Raw genomic sequence first — 19529 nt, 5'->3', positions numbered from 1 at the left:
AACCTAGGGGTCATCCTCGACTCTACCCTCTCCATGACGAAGCAGGTCAACGCTGTGCCCTCCTCCTGCTTCAACACCCTCTGCATGCTTCGCAGGATCTTCAAGTGGAACCCCACTGAAACGAGAAGGACGGTCACCCAGGCCCTCGTCAGCAGCAGACTGGACTACGGAAATGCACTCTACGCAGGAGCTCCAACCAAACTCCTGAAACGGCTCCATCCCATCCAGAACGCCTCTGCACGCCTGATCCACGACATCCCTCGCCGCAGTCACATCACACCCCACCTAAGCACCTGCACTGGCTCCCTGTCAACAATAGGATAACCTTCAAACTCCTCACCCACGCGCACAAGGCACTCCACAACACCGGACCAGTGTACCGCAACAGCTGACTCAGCCTCTACACCCACACCCGCCAGCTCCGCTCCTCAGACCGCGCCCTCGCCACCGTACCCTGCATCCAAAGAGTGACCGTCGGCGGCAGATCATTCTCCCACCTCACCGCCAAGACATGGAACACCCTCCCCATCCACCTACGGCAGCCCTTCTGACCTTCAGAAGACTTCTCAAGACCTGGCTCTTCGAACAGGAGCTGCTTCCCCCCCCACTCCAGCGCCTTGAGACCCTCACGGTATGTAGTGCGCTTCACAAATGCTATGATTGATTGATTGATTGATAATAGTGCAAAGTTTGTGATAGAAGCCTGAGGCCAGCTCTTGTGAATGCCAGGGTTAACGAGTTGGAAGTCTGTCTTTGATTGCGCCCCATGTCTCTTTCTTCCACCACCCTACATTTCCTGTCTCTTTTTCTTACTCCTGCAGGTTTTTTTCCCCTTGTTTATCCATTTCTCACTCCTTATCTTTCTTTCTTTTTATTCTTCTTTATCCCTTGTCTGCATTTCTCTATCTTGCGCTGAGACACAGTCTAATGATGAGAAATAAGGGCCTGTTCTCAAATCTGAGTGGTGGCACCCACAACCTGCAACCACCTGCGCAAATTAAGATTTGGGTGAATATGATCATCAAACATGTTGTGTATTACTTTTGACCTTTAAAACTGCTGTAACATGTCCATTCATTTGCATGCCCCAGGCCCCTGTGGGGTACGCATCTTTTCTTTTGAGGGTAAGAACTCAGTGTCACAAGAGACTTTCCACCATTGTATGGTCACTACGGCAATGTGGCTGGGTAAGAATTTCTTACAATTCAATAGCTCAAAAACTGAGGTGCTTCATTGCTCAGCAGATCGTATTCCGCGCCCGCTCCCGCAAGACTTCTGGCCCTCATCCTTTCAGGATTCAAAAAAGGGGGTGGTGATGAACAGGGTGTCTGAATTAAGCAGACCACTCTTACCCAGTCCAAAGATCAGGGCTTGATCCATCACCGTTATTTAGCTCACTGCACCATCCCAGCTCAGAACCTGGCTATATGCAAATTAGTCTGTCCCTGGCCCAGTGCATCATGGGAACAGGGCAGACCAAACTACCAAGCCAATTCTTCACCGGAAAGGAGACAAGCTTCCAGGGACCGGTTTCTGGCATTTCAGCCGTCGTCGGCCCGGCTTGCTTGAATCCTGGCGGTGCAGTGAGCAAGGGACTCATGTCTGAGTATACCCTGCCACACCTATAGTGGCCAAAAACGATTCAAAAAAGGGGGTGGTGATGAACAGAGTGTCTGAATTAAGCAGACCACTCTTACCCAGTCCAAAGATCAGGGCTTGATCCATCACCGTTATTTAGCTCACTGCACCATCCGAGCTCAGAACCTGGCTATATGCAAATTAGTCTGTCCCTGGCCCAGTGCATCATGGGAACAGGGCAGACCAAACTACCAAGCCAATTCTTCACCGGAAAGGAGACAAGCTTCCGGGGACCGGTTTCTGGCATTTCAGCCGTCGTCGGCCCGGCTTGCTTGAATCCTGATGGTGCAGTGAGCAAGGAACTCATGTCTGAGTATACTCTGCCACACCTATAGTGGCCAAAAACGATTCAAAAAAGGGGGTGGTGATGAACAGAGTGTCTGAATTAAGCAGACCACTCTTACCCAGTCCAAAGATCAGGGCTTGATCCATCACCGTTATTTAGCTCACTGCACCATCCCAGCTCAGAACCTGGCTATATGCAAATTAGTCTGTCCCTGGCCCAGTGCATCATGGAACAGGGCAGACCAAACTACCAAGCCAATTCTTCACCGGAAAGGAGACAAGCTTCCGGGGACCGGTTTCTGGCATTTCAGCTGTCGTCGGCCCGGCTTGCTTGAATCCTTCCTAATGGTGCAGTGAGCAAGGGATTCATGTCTGAGTATACCATGCCACACCTATAGTGGCCAAAAACGATTAAAAAAAGGGGGTGGTGATGAACAGAGTGTCTGAATTAAGCAGACCACTCTTACCCAGTCCAAAGATCAGGGCTTGATCCATCACCGTTATTTAGCTCACTGCACCATCCCAGCTCAGAACCTGGCTATATGCAAATTAGTCTGTCCCTGGCCCAGTGCATCATGGGAACAGGGCAGACCAAACTACCAAGCCAATTCTTCACCGGAAAGGAGACAAGCTTCCGGGACCGGTTTCTGGCATTTCAGCCGTCGTCGGCCCGGCTTGCTTGAATCCTGATGGTGCAGTGAGCAAGGGACTCATGTCTGAGTATACCCTGCCACACCTATAGTGGCCAAAAACGATTCAAAAAAGGGGGTGGTGATGAACAGAGTGTCTGAGTTAAGCAGACCACTCTTACCCAGTCCAAAGATCAGGGCTTGATCCATCACCGTTTTTTAGCACACTGCACCATCCCAGCTCAGAACCTGGCTATATGCAAATTAGTCTGTCCCTGGCCCAGTGCATCATGGGAACAGGGCAGACCAAACTACCAAGCCAATTCTTCACCGGAAAGGAGACAAGCTTCCGGGGACCGGTTTCTGGCATCCTTTCAGGGCACGGTATCAGCGGCTGTTTCTGTTCGAAACTTGGGCGTGTTGATGGAACCCAATCTACAACTGGAGGGTTTTGTAAACAAAACAGTGTCCACCTGTATGATGCTGTTGCGCACCTTGCAGAAGATTCTCCCACTGCTCCCGACCCATGCCAGACCAGAGGTATTGCGGAGCATTATCCTGAGCAGACTTGATTATTGCAACGCACTGCTTCTGGGGGCCCCCCGCCACCTTACTGGGCAAGTTGCAGCGAGTTCAGAATTTTGCTGCAAAGTTGGCACTCTCCCGCCGGCGCCTTGATTCTTCCTCAGCTGCACTTAAGGACCTCCACTGGCTGCCCATCGCCCAGCGTGTGGAATTCAAAGCTTTGTGCTTGGTCTTCCGGGCTCTTCAAGGTCTGGGACCGATTTCTCTGCGGGAGTTATTCTCCTGGTATGTCCCGACCAGATCTCTCCGTTCAGCATCAGCCTACCTAGTGGTAGTCCCTAAGATTCGGAGGACACGGATGGGTGGCAGTTCTTTTGGCTACACAGCATCTAGGCTATGGAATGCGCTGCCACTGTCTCTCCGAAGCCTGGGAGACCTTTCCTCTTTTAAAAAGGGACTAAAATCTCACCTTTTCCCAAGGACACCGTAGTGGACTGTTTTGGTAATGTTCTGTGTGTCTAGACCATGAAAGATCATAGCGCCAGGATACCCGTTGGGTGACAGCTGCGCTTTATAAGTGTGCTATACATACATACATACGTTTCGCAAATTGCCAGGAGTAAAAACAAACGCTTGCTGTTACCAAGTGGCATATTATATGCGGCCCTGTCCCCGCTCTTATGTTTGTGTTGTCTTCCATCTGTAGGTATTGAGATGGCTGCAGTATAAATTGATCTGGATGTACCAAGCATACCTATATGCAAGAGGCAACAGCTGACATGCAGCTCATGTGACATGGTAAACGTCATGCAATAGTCACTCTCTGCCTAATGTAAGAAATGTACATGCAGGCATGCTGTGTGTGTGTTCAGTTTCATGCGTTACATTTTAAGTGACAATAATTTTGTGGTGCAGCTACTGCTTTAAATTGAGAAAAATAAGTGCAGGTACTCATCAAGCGGAGCCCTGGACTAGAGGTGGAGTTTGGGGCTGGGATAACAGCGGGTTAGGGGGCGGGATTACGTTTTAATCTTTTCAAAGTTTGTAGGAAAGAATTTTGGGGCATATTTACAATAACTGGTGCATCCCTGCAAATCAGCAGGGATGCCCCAGTTATTGTGGGCCACAGCTCCGCCATCATGGATGCGCCGCATTTACAATGCGGCGCACCATGGGGCAAAAACGGCACAGATGCGTGACGCATCTGTGTCGTAAAAGTGACGCATTGCTGGAGTTGCGTCGCAAGCGCGACGCAGCTCCAACAAGGCTCTGGGGGTCCTATCTAGTTAATGCTGCGTCAATCCTTACGCCTGCTTCAGGCAGGTGCAGGGTTTTGACGCAGCATTGGCCTAAAAGTGACTGAGTGTAATCTTGTAGATTTCACTCAGCCACTTGTAGGAGGCGTTCCTGCGCTGGAACGCCCCCTCCCCCCCCCTGCATAGGAACGCCTACATGTGGCGCAGGGCATTACAAAGTGACGCATCTCCCAGATACGTCACGTTGTAAGTACCCGTGCACCATGGAGCAGGATTTGCTCCGCCACTGCGTCACAAAAGTGACTCAACGGCGGTGTAAATGAGGCGCAAGGGGCTTGTAAATCTGCCCCTTCATATGTAAAATAGACAAGAGTGATTCATATCTGTAATTCTACCAGGCAATAAATATGGCTGACTCCCTATGAGCCTGTGTATCAATATCTGGGCTCGGTGGGGCTGCCAACTCTAACTGAAACATTCACAAAGCAATTTGACAACCCCATAATGATGCTAGAAGTAGAGAGTCACCAGATTCCTAAAAAAAATGCTAAAAATGTCAATATCCTAATGAATACTCACTTTCACATTTGTCCTTGTTGCCAAGTTCTTTGAGACATAGGGGCATATTATCAAGAAAGGGCGTTACATTATCACCGCTTTTATCGGCAGGAAACTGCCCATAAAGAGGCGATAATGGGCTGGATAATATGCTCTATGAATTTCAATCGAAGCCCATGTTAGATGTGAAGACATCTAACATGGGCTTCGATTGGAATTCCATAGAGCATATTATCCAGCCCATTATCGCCTCTTTATCGGCAGTTTCCTGCCGATAAAAGCGGCGATAATGTAACGCCCTTTCTTGATAATATGCCCCATAGTTTTAAAAAACAGGAACTTAGAAAGTTGATTGTCAGATTCTGCTCTTCGTGACTGTCCACTTTCTGCTGCTAACCCTTGGCCCCCAATTTATGGGATGACAAAGTAATTTTTTTCCCATTTACAACGCTCTTTATGGCTCTACCCAATTAAGAAAACTGATATTTGCCTCACAAGTGTCCATTTTTTAAGATACATTTTACTCCACTTAGGTAAAGCAGCTGCATAATTTTCTCACAAAGCTGATGTTAGTTTGTCAATTAAATTGTCATAATCAATTTCCTGCCAGTCAATTTAATTTTCTTCACGAAGAAAAAAAAAAGGACTTCCTGCACTTAGACTTCGAGAATTCCAAAATCTCAAATGCTGAAAACATCTAATTTCTAATCTATACTGCCTGGGGTAATTATTTCTGTCTTAGCTGATTTGGAAATGGAAAAGACAGACAGTTAAGAAATTCATGCTGTTGTGTAAACACTTATAAACTCCCAAAAAGGTCTCCATCTTACACACACGCGTTCACACACACACTTAAACTCTCATTTCATTCATTCTCTCTCTCTCTCTCCCTCTCCCCTCTGCTCTGAAGTTTCCCAGGTTCATGTGTAAAATTCTTATCCAGTCAAGGTTTTTAACCCCTCCCCTGCTGATGACGGAACCGCTCCATCATCAGCTGCGGTGGCGCTGTGCTGATGACGGAGCGGTTCCGTCATGGCCCGCCCGACGCTCCTGCGTGGCGCGAATTCCGCGCCTGCGCTGAGCGTTCTAGTGAGCGGGCGGGGCCATGACGGAACCGCTCCGTCATAAGCACAGCGCAACCGACGCTGGTGATGGAGCGGTCCCGTCACCAGCATGCGCCCGCTGCATTTCCGCCCCGCCCCGCCCCCTTAGCACTGCGGCGGAATAGCCGCCGCAGTGAAGGGGTTAATCTGCGACTTGTATTTGTAGTACTGTTTATGTCATAAAATCAACACTGTAAGTACCAGAATGCAAAGAGAAAACTAAGCCTGAATGAGCCTCACCCTCATGCACCTAAGAAACGTGTTTGTCTCCCTCTGCCTCCACTTCCACTTCCTGTTGGTAAAATTAAAAGGATCTCAGACATGAAGGCCAGTGCAAAATTAGGGTCTTGAATACCTAATACAAAGATAATTGTCTTACGTTGTAACAGAAGGGAGTCCGGCTCTTTTTATTTTATCTGGGGAAGAGATTAAGCCTTTGGCATGTTCTGTACCAGACATAAAGTAACACTTTAACATGGCTGGGCAGAATTCTTTATCATAAAAAAACGTGCTGTTGGGAAATGTTAAGTAAAATTATAATCTACGTAAACGTGGTGCACTGTGTGAATAAATGATTTTCCCAGAAGGTTGAGCCGATGCCAAGACTCGAACCGGGCAATACATTATCGCCGCTTTTATCGGCAGGAAACTGCCGCTGAAGCGGTGATAATGGGCTTGATAATCCATAGACGCCCAGGTTCTGGTGTTAACCTGGGCTTCTATGGGAATTCACAAGGGCATATTATCAAGCCCATTATCGCCGCTTTAGCGGCAGTTTACTGCCGATAACAGCGGCGATAATGTATCGCCCTTTCATGATAATGTGGCCCTTAGTTATTTTCCCAGCTCCTCAGTCAACAGCTCTAGCCGTTAGGCCACACCTCCTTCACCAGCCCCTGGCCCCCCTGTTGTCTCTCAGGTAACTGTATGCCAGAGTTTGTTATGTGAGGGATATTCACTGACTCTTTTGAGTTAACACAAGTTTACATTGCACAAGGAGCATGTGACTGGCTAACCTCATGTTGCGGTAGGACTTACACAATGACACACATTACAGGCTGCACACAGAACAGATTGTCATTGTTTGTAAGAACGTGTGTCACTTTACTAGCTCTGGCCTTACTGCAAATGCATTTACTACGCCAGTGGCTAATGCAGGACCCGTTGCTGCAGCTTGACGTAAACTGAAGCCTGTCTTCAGTTCCTGGTCTCAGATTGAGAGCCCTGGAGCTCTCGAGCAGTCGGAGCGGGCTGGTGTCCTGCAGGTCAGCTGACTAGAACTTGATTCAGTGCTCCTAGGGCAGGCCAGGTGGCACGAGGGCACTCAGTGACCGAGCAGCACACGTGGGCTCAGACAGGTACGCTGGGAACAGCCCCACACCCCACCCCAGCTAAACCCAATCAGGTGTGCTGCCGCAGCACTACTAGAATTAAAGTGCTGTACAATGTGACTGTTGTCTCCCTATATAGACCACCGTCTCCTGTGGTTGTGGGATGGAGTACAATAAAGTTTCTTGCCGCTGACAAAAGACCAAACAAGTTTGAATGTAAGTTGTGGAGCACAAAATGAACTTTGCCGATGTCAAGCCCTTATGAGTACCGGAACTCTACTTGTCCGAGGAGAAGTACCGGTACTGAAGGGGAAAACATTAAAGGTGCTCGTAGGTACTCTATACGAACCATTTAAAGCACAGGGTGCAGCTATCCATGGCCTTTTATACTCATTTTGTAGTTTATTCAATGAAACCAATGTTCCTGCTGAGAGTTGGCGGTCCACCACTATGATGGAAGCCGTGGCGCAGTATTCCTGGTAATCATACATTTGCAAAGGTTGTAAACACATTCCATGCTGAAAGAAAGCCCTGTTGTTTCTTGTGTTAACGGCAGGGGAACAAAGTGTTTTTGATTATTTGCCCAGAAGTGTTTTCCTCAGGATAATGAGGATGAGAAGGATGTGTATGAGTGTTAGGAGGACTGAGTGTCATGTCATGGGTTAATCTGCTATGCAATATCACCAATATGAGGAACACCTGGAAGTAGATGTGAATGAGCAGATGGTTATTTTGTTCTCAAGTAACATCTGTTTTGAATATTGGAACTTAAACATAGAGGGCCTCATTTATGAGGTCTTGCGTCAGTTTTGCGCTTCTGATGCGTCACTTTTTGTGACGCATCGGCGGCGTAAAACATGCCTCCTGTTGCGTATTATTTTAAAAGTGACGCATCTAAGCAGATGCGTCACTTTGTAACCCTCTGCGCTACATTATACCTGCATCAGGTATAATGTATGCAGGGGGGCATTCCCCGCAAAAAGCCTAGTAGAAGTGACCCTGTGAAATCTATGCGATTTCACAGGGTCACTTCTAGGACGTCGTTTCATCAAAATCTTACGCCTGACTCACAGCAGGTGTAAGACTGACACAGGCAAAGGACGCATTGCTGGAGTTGCGTCACTTTTGTGACACACTCCAGTAATGCGTCACTTTTGCGCCATAAAGATACGTCAGAAATACTCACGTATCTGTAACTCTTTGCGACTTGATGCGTCATACATTAAATATGACGCATCATGTATGTCGCAAGGAGTGCGCACTGTGAAGTGATGCATCGCTGCATTCACACAGGGATGCGTCATTTCTCATAAATGAGGCCCACATAATCCAGGTAAGAGTGGTGGGGAGGTGGGGTGGGACGGGGGAATGACTCCCCCCCCCCCCCTCCACACCTGCAGCCTGCCTCACCGCTCTTACCTGCATGGGCCGCTCCTGAGTCATAATCAATCGCCTTGTCATAAGAATCCATATCTTCACCAGCCCATTGCTGCAGGCAACCTTGTGAAGCATACTGTTTATTTAGCAAAGAATGGATCACAGAAATAACAGCAAAGTGTGAATGGCAGAGAATTGACATGAGAGTGCAAGAACATGAGAGCATTGACACACAAGCTGGGAGGGTCTGCTAGAGTGGTGTAGCACCTTGTAATAGTGGAGGGAAGTAACTCATGGACATTACTGATAAGGACGGAAGTTAGACACAGTAAATCATGAAGGATGTCTTGCTGGTTCCAGAGAATAACAGGTGTGTGGTAAAAATGTTATAGAGTAAAATTCGGCGAGGTAAATGCCATGAAAGAAGTGGTCGGAAATCATGCGATTGATGTAAGCAACCTAGTGATAGTCATGGGAGATAGTGAGATGTGTATTCAGAGATTCGAAGTCTGCAGTTATCTTTTCTGTGATGTTTTAGTCAAAATTGTAATTATGTTAGAGACTTTGCTGAATCCGATTCATCCATCATAACTGAACCCGAAAAAGTGTGTTTCAAATTTGATCCAATCAAAAATATTTTCACCAGATGTAGCACCTGGTGCCTAAAGAGGTTATACATTTAGCCAAGGATTACAAAACTGATGTTTTATTTAAGACATTTTCTAATATAGGTGAAGTTCATTTTGTGAGAAAAGTTCCACATATTTTGGCAGAGCATCATTATAGAAATTTGAAATGGTGTAGGGCACTTTCTAAACAAATAACTTGTTCACAATGCTTTCTGTTACAGGCGGAGACCTCGAAGCTAAATCCATATAAAAAATATTCCCTAGTGCACCAACCAGGATTCAGCTCAGAGACCCTCCGTTTACACATACAGACACCCGAAGAGATCGCATTAATCAACTGAGCTTTACTATAGGAGGTATTTCCAATAGATGAGTTTAAGTTCTGTAAAAAACGTATTTAAGGTTTTTGCATTACATTTTCCATGCAGCTGCCTGTAGGTTAAAGGCCAAAATGATTACAAAATATTTGTTCTTTCTAGATACGTCTTCGTCCCCATCCCCACACTCACTGACCCCTCAGCGACTTATTATATCACAGTTACCGTATTTCCTTTATGCGCCTCATAAGAAAATCTCTTTCTTGCAAGGCATCTGTTTATCTCTCCCCTAAGTGTCCGTGTAATGTTAGATGCATTACGCTAGATGGCAGTGTTAGAACAAAGTAAATAAAATGTTCGTAAATGATACCTACCGAGAACCAACCATACCGGAGACTGCTTTCAGAGCGCCATCCAAACCCAGGAGTGTATCTGACTGAGCAGCAGCCCAGGAAAACAATGTGGTGCCTGCTTCAGAGAACCGCACAAGCAAACTTATTCTGTGGGTGCTACATTCAAGGACTGGGGTTTTATGGGCAGAATGGGGCCACACACAATGCAAATAATGGTACCGGAGGGTAATGGGAGCCTGTACACTATTACAATATGAATCAACTATTACAATATGAATCACTGCAAAATGATACCCTTTGAAAGCCCTTTGTGAGAAAAGAAAAAGAGTTTTAAGACCCTTGTAAAGACACCCCTGCTCTTCCCTCATCCCCCGTGCTCTGCCATCAAAATGTAAGTGCCATGAAGACGAATATCATTCGATTTGATGCTGGGTCCTTTGTGGGCCAGAGTTATTCCAATAAGTCCTTTGAGTGTTCAGTTTTTTAAAGGTCCTCTCAATTCTATACGGTATAGGGGCTTATTTACAAGCCCCTTGCGCTGCCAATGCTTCACGTTTTATGATGCACCGGCAGCGCAACCTGCTGCCCCATATTTAGAAGGACATATAAAGTCACCCTGCGTGGCTATTCATGTCCTTGTAAATATGGCCCCTTTATAAGCAACACTTTGCGTGAAAGGGGCGTGCCATGGGGGTTGCTGTGGGTGTTCCCATGCAACACCCATGGCTTCTGCCGCCATTCCAGATTTCCGAGAAATCGCAAACCTAGAAATGCATCAGAATGCTATGCATCCCCAGGGAGGCATAGGGAGGCTCAACGAGAAGAAATGTTTTAATTTCTCCACGATTATTTCCTCTTTGTAAGCGTGCTGCATTCTGCAGCACACATAGGAAGAGGAAATCACATCTTGCGATTTTTTTTGTGTGCAGGAAGGTGTCCCTTCCTGCACAAAAACAATAATTTCTGTGTTGCAGGCATCCTTGCACCGTGGTGTAAGGGTGCCTGCTTCAGTGCATGGCAGCTAATTGTGAGAGCAAAGGGATCTGTCATATCGTTGTAGATATGACGCATCCCTGTGCTTTGGAATTAACGCAACGCCGCACAGCCAAATGGCTTGCAGCACCACACTGTGTAACTTCCTTGTAAATAAGGCCCTTAATCGTTACGAAAGGTTACCTCAGGTGATCATCATTAGTTCTTCCAACTGTGCCAAGGCCGCTCTATGAGCAAATGAGACACTCATGGTGCCACGGTTGATGTGCAGAATGTTTCAAGTGACTCTTTCTTTCAAAAATTGGTATTGCATATGGGGGAGAGTAGTTTATTTATTTATTTATTTATTTCTGGCGATTTTTAGAGCGCGCAAATACCCTGGGGTGTCTCGGCGCTGTAGTTGGGGACCCCTTTTAGAATTGACAGTAGGAGTGCCTTATAATCACAGGTAGTCTGCACTTGCATATATTCTGTGTTACTAATACATGAAAAAGAAGAAAGAGGAGTACGAGATGTTGAAGTAGCCTCATAAATAAGGCATTTTAGAAATGTAACTGACAAAAGTGTGCATTAATACTTAGGTAAGTGATAACAAACTAAATGTGTTTGAAAATGTAGTTTCAATATTTCACTCATGGCACTAATATTTTATGATTTACCATTTATAACTATTAATGTATATATCAAAAGTAGGGCTTATTTGTCCACAGAAGGGCACACACAAAGTAGTCTGTGCGTTGTTAATTTAGCTTAACTGTAGGCCTGAAGTGCCTGAAAAACGCATTTTTCAGATAACGTTTGAACTCGCATTTTGCTTGTAACATAGAATGTTGCGTGTATTTTGTGTTCCCACTGCACGTTGACATGGCTTCATTAGTTGAGAGAAAGGGTTATTGTTCCTAGTAGATAGAGAGGCCTCCTAAGAAGAAATGCTATAACAGATGGGGGACATGTTCCCGTGGGAGAAGGAGATGGCACCAAGGACGTATGAAATATCTCAACGTGTGAACATGGAGAGAAGAAGCTGGAGGATGCTGGCACAATGCAAAAATACTAGTGATAGAGCAAGGATTCGCACGTTACGCGACTTGCTGGACTCATGAACCTCAAATAATCACTAATGTTGTAATCAACTTGTTTTGTGTATTAATATTTCACTTTTACATCACACGCGGGTGTCCCAAAGACGCTTGCCTATGTGTTCTCTAATCTTAACAACGCTTGCCTACTGACTGATTGCGGCTTCGCAGGTTTCTAGTCTGCGCATGCGTCGGTTATACCCATGTGATGTGACGCACTCGCAGTTCTGGAGGGATTTTTCGCACATGCGCAGTAGTACTAAATATGGCCGCTTTGTTTTAACACGCAACTCGCTTGCCACCGCTGCTTTGGCTCAGCTGTTTATTTCTGCCTCACTCCTAATGCTATAGTTATTATACAGTAAGGGGTGTAATATAGCCAATCACAGTACACAGTGTATTCAATTTTTCTGTGTTTCTAAATTGTTTTCGCTTACTTTTCATGTAACACACTGTGGGGGCCTGTGAGCTGTGCGCCACTCCATCTTTGAAGCCCACGTCTCCCTAACCATGCGATGAGGGAGAAAACGAATTGCGCAGGAGTGGAACTAAGCCAGCTGGCTTCCGAAGCTAAGATGCTCCTGGGAAAGCGACCTCTGCTCCAGGAGAAGATTTCGACTGTACCTGAAACTGAAACAATGTTGATATTTTATGTGTGTCCTATTGTACTATACCTTCCAAATGCCATGGGAACTGGAATGTAAGGGGTGGGTTCAAAATATTACATATTAATTATGAGAACACCAAATTCTAGGTGGTGACAATGACCTAACCACCTCTCTTGTCCAATCCGAAGTTGGGGATCCTTTCATTTGCAACATTTGTGGATGGTCCATTGACTTGAAAACAGTATAACTAGTCTAGTTCTAGCTAGAGAAATTGTCTGACTTGTCCGAGTAGCTGACCTGTCACTGACCCTACGAACTCTATAGGTGATTGATACAGAGAGCTACGGAGCACTCTGTCCGTAAATTCCACAAACTCAGTCTGGGGTGGAGAAACCTTAAGTGCTGGCGAAGCACTTTACTGGGAGATTCGAGAACCCAATCGGGGTTATTGGCAGATTCCTTGCAGAGAGGGCGTAGCGCAGGCGTTGCATCCGAAGCTGCAGGTGTTGGTCGTACCCTTTGATGAGTCCTGTCCTGATCCAAATCCTGGGGTTATCCTGTCCTGACTGTCCATGAGCTGTACCTGCTCGCCTACTGGCATCCTTAGTCCTTGAGGGTCCTTTCCCGCCTTTCCCAACTGACCCGTGGCCAGGGTTAGTCTCCGACCTGTTCTAGGTAAATATAATTGTGTGGGTGTTCGTCTATTCTAAATCTCTTCTCTCCTAATTTTTCCAAATAAAGCAATCTTGCCGATGTTATTTCCTGTCTTCATATAAAAGTTACCTCCATGCAAAGTATTTACTAGCATGTTCCACATTTTTCCCCTTACCTTTAGTCAGATTTTCAAAATCTGTTTTTTCTATGCAGTATGTTCCATTTTTCCCCTCCTTTAGAGAATAAGTACTTGTTGATATAGAAACTCTTAGGAGTAACGTTGTCCCTTAGACCTATAGTGTATTAGAAATCACCTTGATTATTATGTTCCCTTTCTTTACCCGCCTTTAGTAACATTGAGAAGACTATAGTACATAATAGCATGTTCCTTATTTTGCAACTTTAGATTCTTGAAAGTCTCAGATGCTACTTATCTTGATTCATAGCTATACCTTGCTTCTGATCCTGATTATTGATAGTCTAATCTGTGTAAATCTCAGTCTCATGGCATATGGACATTTATTCTAATAATCAAATAAAACTTTAAAACTTCCTGTGTTTGTGGTTATTGAAAGATATACATCATTATTCTAATGTACAAGATATCATGTTTAGAATTATCTGCTTAGCCCTGCTAGCTCCTGATCTGTCGTGATCATGTGTACCTGTGATAAGGAGTGGTAAGTCGGGTACACGAAGATAAATAGAAAGGAGAACCCGAATTGCTGAATTGCAGCGTGTAGGTTACCTGATTCATAAAAAATAGTAAACGCGTCATGGGCCCAAGTGTATATGTTTGGTAAAACAAAGAGTCGGGTGACCTGCACGCGCTATCAGTAATTTTCTGGTAAGCAGAGGATGGTTAGGACTAGTTAAGATAGGCAGATAAGATGTTTTGTGAATAAACCGTGAATCTATAACATGTGCTGCTAAAATTTCATTGCTGCTAAAAATATTTTCTACGAGAACCGATCGGAAATATTGCTTTAAAATGTTATAAAATGTTTTGAAATTATATTTTATGAAATGTTGATATAATAAGTGTTTATTAACAAATGGTTAGTGATTGTTATATGTTGTCAGGAAATTCCCCGGCAATAGAATAGCGGGTGGTGTGTAGAATCCACAGCTGGAGAGGTCACTGACTGGGAGGAAGATTAGTGCATGGTTAGGCAGAACTGGAAGCACTAATTAGGGTTTTTTTCTGAATGAACAATTGAATAAATGATAGCAACAAGTCCGCTATTGAAACTTCTGTTGTGATATTACCTAGTGAGGGTCACACGAGGAAGGAGTAGTAGGTTCATCGGAGCTTGAGTGATAGCAAAGGAGTTCGCTAGTGAAACTTTAGACTTAGTATATATCCCAGAAAGAGTGGATGAGTCAAAGAAGTAGCAGGTTCTCTAATGCTTGTGTGAAGGGTAGGCAGAAGGGTCTATCCGTAGTGTGTGAAAAGTAGACAGAAGAGGTTTACTTGCAGTGGAACAAATCTCTCTCTCTCTTTAGACACTCGAGTACAGTGGCGAATGTTATACGTTGTAAACTAAAATAGAGCACTTGCACTTTAAGAAAAGAATTCAAAGTTTCCGTTACCTTGTGAAGGAGGGAGGGAGCATGCCGCGCTGGTATTGGTTGAGGCGGCGGGTGTCTCACGGAGCTAGTATTGTAAAGGAGGGGTGAGTGCCGGAGCGTGAGACCGCATCTTGCGAAAAGGCCGCGCACCCATTGGTCGAAAATATTTGCAACCTTGGTGTTGATTGGTTGTTGAAAATTGAAAGACGTGCTAGCATTGGAAGCACGTTTATAAACAAAATTACGCACTCGGAGCTTGAAGACAGCTTGACGAGGTATATGTGGTATCCCGAATTTTTACCTGATCCGAAAAATCTAGGGTTTCATAAAGAGCAGATGCTAAGAGGTAGACCTTACAATATGTACGGAAATAAGAGAAAATTGTCATTTGCTGACAAAATCAAGAATTATTTCAAGAAAGACAAACCTATCAGAACTAGAGAGGGTATGAATATTCCACCACCAAATACTCCTGCATCCTTTATGATGTTTGACAAAGGGTATCATACCTGTGTATGGTTGGAAAATTGGGTAAAGTATACCGAAGATGACGGAATCCTAGCGTTTCCTCTCGATGGTACCTTTAAAAGTAGAATCCTGTTTAACTTGAGGACCCGAATGAATGACCTACACCCCAGACCTAGATTAACGCAATATGAGGCTCTAGAGGAATGGGAGATTGAGGCTCTAGAGCGAGACAGACCCCCGAATGGATAAGGGAGTAAGCAAATAGTATCCAAAATTGCAGCGAGAAACCAAGGAGAAAAAGATGAAACAGTGGAGACAGAATATGATGGTTGAGGGACTATTTCCAGTATTTGGGATAAATGAGCCCGAGGGAAGAAAAAGCACAGAGAAAACCCGACACCTAATGACTATGGGTGATTCGGAAGATGAATATTTGGAGGATTTGTTTATGAAAAATCCACCACCATATGATGAGGAATCCAGGTCTTTGAGCTCGAACAATCCATTCTTTTGACCTCCTAGAAGGAGAAGTGCTAGTGAAACAGATACAGCAGGTATAGGCAATAGGGAAACTGGTGGAGACGGATTTTGTAGACCTGACCCTACTGTCCCAAATTATAGACCATTCGGTGAAGAGAGATCCTGTGTGACAGCCCCAACTGCCCCGAGTCTGTATCCTCCTTTAGTTCCACAAGTATTACATGATGCATCAGTTTACAGGGCTTTACATGAATGAGAAAAGGAAGCCTTGATAAAGCAGCGAAATGAACTCATTCAGACCATAGCTCAAATAAATCCCAGTCCTGAAGCCCTAACAATTCCAGTAACTTTTGGTCCCGTTGTTCCTCTTTATGGGGATAGACAGGCTAGTCCAAAAACACAAGTCATTACACCACCTGTAGCCCAGCCCAGAAGAGAGCCTCTTATAGTTGATGATCAGGCAAGCGAATGCGAATCTGTAATCTCCCTGATGGATCTGCCCATAAGGGAGCCACAAAGTAGTATACCACGGACGCGAACTCAGGCCAGGGCCAAGGAGGTCCTGATTGAGACAGCTTCAGGGACCCGGAGTGCCACAGTAGTGACTCCGGAGGAACTAGATCGATGGAACCGAGAATTAGAAAAGGAAACTCCCCAGCCCAAACCTTTAGATATTTACAAACTAAGAATAGAAATGGAAGAACTAATAGCCGGAAATGTGGGATTAGACAGATTGAACACACTTAGTGAAGAGGAGTTACTGTTCATAAGCAAGAGCCTTACCCGAAACACTAGAGTGTTCCATGAGAAACTAATGGACACTGCAGCCAATATGGGAATAGATGTTCGCAAATCCAAAGTCTTACAAAAGCCATACAGAACCGAATTTTCAGACAAGGACCTGGAGAATATGAATGTATCAGGGAAAAAGGTACAGATAAAACAATTGTTGAATTTGCTGCAGAAATGGGGAGATCTAGACAAATGGAAAGCCAGGTGGGCAAAGAAAAACGAAGACAGGAAAGCCAGACCAAACACTTCTGAATATGTCCTAAAGGAAGTTGACAAGGCAGAAAACTTTTATCCCATGAGAGAAGTACCAGGTGGGAAATATGTACATGTTCCATGGTCCCGACAGGATATTGTGTCATTTACCAATGATTTCCCTAAATTACGAGAGAAACCTGTAGAATGCTAGAGGCAGGTCGAGAGATTCGTTAAGGTCCAAAAATGTCCCCTGAAGGACCTGGATGGGTTCTTCGACATTGTTGTTCCTGTAGATTTGTGGACAGAATGCAAAATTGCAGTTGATTGGCCCAGTGAAGAGTATGAGAGAGACTCCAGAACCGGAGCTCCCTCGCCAGAAGTGATGAGAAAATATGACAAAGTAATACAATACTTAAAAGAGAAAGTGCCAGCAAAGGAAACTGATTGGACCCGTATAGATAGAACTACCCAAAATCGTGATGAAACTGTTCACTCCTACTATGAACGACTGCTACAGGTATTCAAAACCTACAGTGGAATTGATAACATTGAAATGAAGGATATGACTCATTTCATTTACCGATTTGTGTTGGGGTTGAGACCTGAAATCTCACAATGAACTAGGGATAATAAAATCTGTTGGCAGGGAAAACCCATAGATGAGGTCCTGAAGTATGCAAAATATTACGAGGACGAGATGGAGAACAAAAGAAAAGCCCTAAAGGAGAAAGTCATGTGGACACAAGTGAAACTGGCCGAACAGCAGGAGAAACAGTTAAGTAAAGTGAATAATAATACCCCGAACACAAACTCTGGGGGAGGGGGGAAGCCCCGAGTAAAAATGAGTGGAGAGGAGGTCAAGAAAAAGTTCCCCTGTCACAGGTGCGGTCAGATAGGGCACTGGAGAGACGAATGTCCAAATTTTCAGGGTGGTAATGTCCCCGTTAATGGTTTAAATACACAGGTGCAGAAAGAGGGGCCACGATAGACCCAGCAACAGGTAAAACAGAATCAGTTGCCTCGAGCTCCTAGACCTAACTATAAGAACCAAGCTCAGCAGAATGAGGGGGTCGAGGTATGGGAAGGAAGAGATGATAGAAATGCAGCAACCTCGCAATTCCTGTTGAATGATACATTCCTCTGTGATGAACCTTACTGACGGGGCCTGGGAGGGGAGGACGAGGAGTGCGTACTTGGCGCCTCCTTACCGGTAGATCAGACAGGGCCATACATTGAAGGAAAGGTTGAAGGAAATGACGCCACCTTTCTGTTGGACACTGGTGCTACCCGTTCTACTGTGAGAAAAGCAGACGATCCAAACCTACCCCTCTCGGGAGAAGCCATCCAAGTAGTGGGCGTGTCAAATCAAATAATTAGTACTCCAGTAACTGAACCAATGGAGATTTCCATAGGAAATTTTAAAGAAATGCACAGATTTGTGGTCTGTGATTCTAGTCCTGTGAACTTATTGGGACGTGATTTGTTGTGAAAAATGAACTGTACCATCTTTTGCACACCAAAAGGCGTTGAAATCCAGACCCCCGATGAAGAGGGACTTTACAAATTAATGTTACTAAAGCCCGATTCAGAAATTAAGAAATTAACCATACAAGACTTACCTGAAGAGCTTCAACAGACAGTGATACTAGAGGTGTGGGATTTTACCGGCAAAGATGTAGGATTAATGGCAAATGTAGATCCGATTCAAATAGCCATAAAACCAAATGCAGTTTACCCGAATACCAAACAGTATAAAATGAACACAGAAGTAAAAGCTGGAGTTGCCATTGAAATAAAAAGATTGCTAGAAGCAAACATCATACAAGAAGTGATGAGCAGTCCTTGTAATTCGCCCATAATTGGAATCAAAAAGCCTAGTAGGAAGTACAGGGTAGTGCAGGACCTGCGCAAGGTAAACATAATTGTCCCTTGTTGTCCGATTGTGCCAAACCCTGCAGTGATTTTGTACCAAATTCCATGGAATGCTGGATGCTTTACCGTCATTGACTTAAGTCACGCATTCTTTTCCATTCCATTGCATCCAGACAGCAAATTTATTTTCTCATTTGAATTTGACAGTCATGTCTACGTCTGGAATCGTGTCCCCAGGGGTACACAGAGAGTCCTTCGATTTTCAATCAGATTTTAAAAAGATGCCTTGAATCACTAGTCTTGCCTAGAGAATCGGTTTTAGTCCAGTACATAGACGACCTCTTGGTGGCGTCTAAAAGTCGGAGCGACTGTGTTACTGATACCATTGCATTGTTGAATCACCTAGGTAAAGGAGGACATAAAGTTTCACCAGACAAATTACAGTTTTGTAAAAATTCAGTGAAATATCTGGGGCACCAGATAGAGAAAGGCATCCGGAAAGTTACTTCGGAAAGAATTAGGATTATTCGAGACATGGAATTGCCACATACTCAGAAAGAAGTCAGAATGTTCCTGGGAGTACTAGGATACTGTAGACAGTGGATTGTGGGATTTGCAGTCCTGGCAAAACCATTATTAAAAATGACCAAGAAAGGAGCTAAGGATCCAGTTGAATGGGATGATGGGAGCATGACATCCTGGATAAAATTACGTAATTGTCTGTGTTCAGCTCCTGCATTAGGAATGCCTGACTATTCAAAAGACTTTGCCTTGTTTTGTGACACATGAGACAATTGTGCACTCTCAGTCCTGAC

This window comes from Lissotriton vulgaris, chromosome 5 (assembly GCF_964263255.1).
Source record: "Lissotriton vulgaris chromosome 5, aLisVul1.2, whole genome shotgun sequence".
In the NCBI taxonomy this organism is placed as follows: Eukaryota; Metazoa; Chordata; class Amphibia; order Caudata; family Salamandridae; genus Lissotriton; species Lissotriton vulgaris.
The sequence above is the reverse complement of the archived record's forward strand: the minus strand, read 5'-3'. Positions refer to the sequence as shown.